This window comes from Artemia sp. Qi Xiang Cuo, chromosome 18 (assembly GCF_049724085.1).
Source record: "Artemia sp. Qi Xiang Cuo chromosome 18, ASM4972408v1, whole genome shotgun sequence".
Taxonomy (NCBI): domain Eukaryota; kingdom Metazoa; phylum Arthropoda; class Branchiopoda; order Anostraca; family Artemiidae; genus Artemia; species Artemia sp. Qi Xiang Cuo.
Window position 1 is genome coordinate 2,977,591 of NC_142811.1, and position 5,531 is coordinate 2,983,121.

Genomic DNA, 5,531 nt, shown 5'->3' on the forward strand with positions numbered 1-5,531 from the left:
CTCGTATAAAGTGAATCCTAATTTTGATATTTTTTTTGGTATCGCTAAATTTGGCAATTTGTTGGAAGATTTCTTATACGAACTGAACTATATAATAAAAAAAAACTCACTTCATAGAAAGTTTCTAATTGTTGGGAGGTCAAAGTTGCATCCAGTATACCCCCCTCCCCCCCCTAATTCCAAGACATAGCGCTAGACCATGCCCTTTTTTACAGGTGTGTGTTATTTGGTATCGTGAACAACCTGTTGACCAGAAATAAATAACTTTAAATTTAAACAAAGGTAGCTCGAGTGGTTGCCCACTTAATGAAGCTTAGTGTTCATCTTCGCAGTACCAAATGTGCTGCAAAGTTCTTCAAGGCCTTGCACTGTTCTTCCGCACATGGCATAAATGTTCATAAATGGGCTTCTTCAAAAGCAGACTAGAATCAGAAGCAGCAAAAATTATTTGACTGTGTGCACTGAAAATTGTTGTGAAACACTCAGGTTTGGGGAATTTTAGCACTTAGGAACTGACCGTGTCGGCAGTCATGGTTTTCAAAGGCTCTGGCGTATTTTTCAGAGTCTGGCGTATTTTTGATGCACCTTCTGGCAACACTGCATACGACTATTGAGGACTGGAATGATTACAGTGACTAAAGGGAAGCAACCAAAGAAAATAGAAACAGGTTTCTTGATTTACACATGCGTGGTCTTGCAAAAAACGAATTTTTTAGCAGTGTTACAATGTGAAAGGTCTAAATCAATTTTCGAACTGTAGCAACAATTAGCGGTAAAATTCTAATTTAGCTACTTTTTGCTATCAAACGGTTCATGGTAACGAACTGTAAGTAAGGAGCGACGCGGCTCAATGGTAGCCGAAACTCTAAAAACGGGACTTTGAGTCCAATAGATACATCAAAAGAATCGGATTTTAATGCTTATTTCAAATACACAAGTTTCATCAAGTTTAGTTCTACCCATTAAAAGTTACGCGCCTGAGAAAATTTGGCTGATTTTCGAAAAAAAGGGGGAACGACCCCCTAAAAGTTATAGAACCTTAATGGAAATCACACCATCAGATTCAGCGTATCAGAGAACTCAGCTGCAGAGGTTTTAAGTTCCTATCTGCAAAAATATGGAATTTCGTATTTTTTTTGCTAGAAGAAAGATCACGGATGCGTGTTTATTTGTTTTTTTCCCCAGGGGTGATAGTATCGACCCAGTGGTCCTAGAATATTGTGGGAGGGCTCATTAGAACGGAAATTAAAATTTCTAGTGCCCCTTTAAGTGACCCAAAAAAAACAGAGGGCAACTAGGCCCCTTCCCACGCTCATTTTTTCCCCAAGATAACCCGATAAAAGTTTTGAGATAGCCATTTTGCTCAGTATGGTCAAAAATATGATAACTATGTCTTTTAGGATGACTTAATCCCCCAAAATCCCCTGGGGGAGAGCTGAATGTTATTAACTTTACCCTATTTTAACATATAGTATTGTTTATTGGGAAGTATACAGACGTTTTCAGGGGAGATTTTTTCTGGTAGTGAGGGGTGGGGGAGGGGGAGGGGTTTATGTGGGAGGAACTTTCCACGGAGGAAGTTTTCATGGGGGAAGGGACATTGATATGAAGGGGGCGCCGGATTTCCCAGCATTATTTAAAAAAAAAGATCAGAAATTAAATAAAAAAAAAAGTTTTTCAACTGAAAATAAGGAACAACATCCAAACTTAAAACGAACAGAAAATATTGCGTATATGATTGGGTTCGCTCCCTAGTCAATACCTCGCTCTTTAAGCCAAAGATTTTTTAGCACTTTCATAAGAGCTATTTATTCTAATTAACGGTCTTTGTAATTAAGGGGTCATTTTTAAATAATTGGAACAAAATTCGAACTTTAGCGTAAAGAGTGAGGTATTGACTAGGGGGCGAACCCCCCAATATAAGCATTAAAAACATATGAATATAGAAGCTCGTTACGTCAGTTAATTACTAATTTATGTATATTTATTACTAATAAAAACCTTCGAAATAAAATTAGACAAGTTTCGAGAAAGCCATTTAACCAAAAATAATAAAATTAATATGCAAATTTTGTTTTAATTATTCGTGTACGATGAGCCAAAATCAAAACCTGCATTAATTCAAAAACGTTCAAAAATTAAATAAAAAAAACAAGTTTTTTTAACTGAAATTAAGGAACGACGTTAAAACTTAAAACGAACAGAAATTATTCCGTATATGAAAGGGGCTATCCCCTCCTCAACGCCTTGCTCTATACACTAAAGTTTGACTTTCTCACAACTCTGTTTTTTTATAACAATTAAAAACTTTAGCGTAAAGAGCGAGGCGTTGAGGAGGGGACAGCCCCTTTCAACCATTATCCAAAGCCGGACAGAGAAGCACCTGCTCCGGAGAAAATATAAATAAGTAGAAACATAAGCGACATTAGATTTTTTCATGGGTAGGCATGCGTGCGTCATCGGTATTCGCAGCCAGGAAAAGAAATATGACGAATCGGGCGTCTTGGAGACAAGGAAGAACGTAATACGTTGAAGAGATAAAAAAGGAAAGGAGAATAATTGGTATGGCTGTAATAATGCAAAAGGTAAAGATAATATTGGTTTAAGAATGGAAAGAAAAACAAAGAATGAATTTATAACGATAATCAAGTTAAAAATAAGTTTTATTGGAAAAATGCCATAACGTGATGACATTTGATTAGGAAATTAGGCGCGTCGCATTGATATTTCAGTTCCAAAGTTTTATCATTTTTTTCTCAAAGAGAAATTACGTGGTGGGCATGAATTCAGACTTGCAGCTAAATTAAATATAGTCACTTTGTTTTTTTCACATATGTTTATTGATATTGGTTAGATTTTTATTGTCTGTAGTAACGAGGAGCTCATTAAGGAGATAATCAAACAAGCTTTTAAAAATTTTGTCTCTTTGTTTAAAAAAGGAGATAATCAAATATACTAAAACTACTAAAACATAATAAAATTCTGCTAGCTACTGCTCAAAGCCTAAGCAAGGACAATTTTCCTAAAAGGTGAAGATAATTATGCCAAGACAGCTAAAACGAAAAGCAAATGTAAAGAATCAAATAAAAAAAGAAAAAAAAACACAACTCCGTCCCTTTCTCGAAAAAAGGAAATCCTAGAAATAAGCATGACTAAAATCATTTGTTCTGGTATCTGCAAAAGTCTTTTGCTATGTCATATTAAAGCTTAATATTTAAGCTGCAGCAAATTATGCGAGCAAGGCCATTGGCGGACCTAGTGAGGGGCAATACCCCCCCCCCCCGCTGGCTCCAAACATGCCGTGGACAAAAAAATTTGTTTAGCAACTGACAATAAACTTGGTAACTAGAATGATTAATAATTTTAAATAATCTTAACACAATTCTGGAACATTCCAAGTTTTATACCAAACTGGCGCGTAGATAATGAACTAGAAAGATAATGACACTTGAAAGATAATGAAAAGAATTGTGAGAGTTAACTTAATGAGTCATAAAAAAGTGCTTTCTGATGAGAAATTCTACGTAATTTGCAATTTTGTGGCAGAACATTTACAACAATAATAACAACTGGCATTACTTTACATTATTCTTATAATACAAATACAATTCTTTTGATGTCCTTCAATTTTCTGAAAGCTCACTCAGAATTTCACAAAAAACAGTTTGGCAACAGACGTTTGGCATTGCCTTGGATGGGCTATTCCACCAATTATTAGAGAAAAAGATCCTATATCAAATCCCGAAGGACATTTTTATGGCCCAAAAAAAGAGCATAAAAGAGGAAAAATTCAAGGGAACATTTTTCCTTACCAACAAGAAAAAAGCTTTGTGGCTCCATGCCGCAATATTACTACCTAAAACCACAGACTATTGTGAAAACTAATGGATAATCTGTGCTAAAACTATTAGGTTGCCCCTTTGTGGTAAAACATTTTGTGGAAAATTTCAAATAGTCCCGTCACTTCGTGGATCCCTCTCCCATTATTCATGAAATTCCGGCTATTTCCCTGTTGCAGTGTTGATTAGAAGTTAGCATTAGAAATGTCTGTATTTGCTAAAATTCGATCCCCCCCCCCCATTTTAGAAATCCTGGATAGGCCATTCAGTTATGTCATACCTGTGAGATGGAACAGTAGCAAACCACTTCACCAGCTCACTCAATTTCTTTCTGCTTTCGCGATCACAAATAATGTAAATATACACTGAATTGTTGATGGGTAAGGAAATGGGCGGAGCTTTTATACACGCCAAGACTGTAGTAGCCAAATATTATTGAGTTGTGATTGTACTGTCTAAATTTATATACAGTGGTCCACACCAGCCACAATAGATGTTCTAGAACCCAGTCCAAAGAGCAGATAGGACCTTCATCATGATTCATTAGGAGAACAAGATAAACTGTTAGGAAAAAAATACAATGTGAGAACGACTAAGATATAAATTTACCTAATGAAAGATTATCCCATGAGGTAGTATTATCACTCTCCTGAGCAGAATCTTTGTAGTGTAGCAAATCTAGCTCAGCTAGGAGTTTAATATAGCTTGTATCTCGTTTGAATGATGGAAGAAAACAGTCTTCTTTCTACAAAATACAAAATTATCATATAAATAAGTCATTGCATATAGCATATCTAGATATACAGACAAACCGTTCAGTGGTTAGTTTGACCAATCCAACAAAAAAAAGAAAGAAAAGAAAACAAAAAGGAAAAAAAACATTCATTCTTGGTTTCCATAATTTGATTCTGGAAGATTTTCAGAATTTGTTAGCGTTTGCTTACACCTTGACCAAACGTGTATGAAGTTGTAGGAATATAAGCTTGTATGAAGTTGGATCATTGGTATTTTCATTAGCAACATCTGGTGATATCATTAGTAAAGTAAAAATTAACAAAAAATTGGATAATTAATATGATTAATAAGCGATCTAATGGGACTAAAATTGAAATCTGTCAGTGATAATTATTCCACTTTTTTTGTTTTGAACAATTATTTTTAAGTCAAAATCTAGTGTGTGCCAAAGCAGGTTAAGCAGACTAGTTCAGTTTAAGTTAGTGGGCTTACTAGTGACGAATTTCAGCCTTCTTTACCCTACTTTACAGTAGTGACAACTATAAGGGAGGTCTGCCCCCCAGATTTTGATAAGACACTCTTTGGAGTGCTTCCATTGAAATATGCCTTTTTAGGTATTTCTACTAAAAAAAAAAGAGAAAAACCTGCCTTCCCCCTTGATGTTGAAAAATATATTTTTGCCTCTCCTCAGAAATTTCCGTGAATTGACACCACTGTCCTATATTTTAAAGTACCAGATAAGACAAGTATGAAGCAATTTAGGGTAGGCTAGAAAAGGAAAAAAAAAATCGTCAAAGGGTTAATGGCGTTTGTGATGTTTCTTTTCAAAACTAGCGTGACTTTCCACTTATGTTTCCCATATTCTTTGCATTACTACTACTACTACTACTGACAAAAACTACTGCAGCAACAAGCCGTCCAAAGCCAATATAGCTAAGCATGCTTCTCCTCTATCCC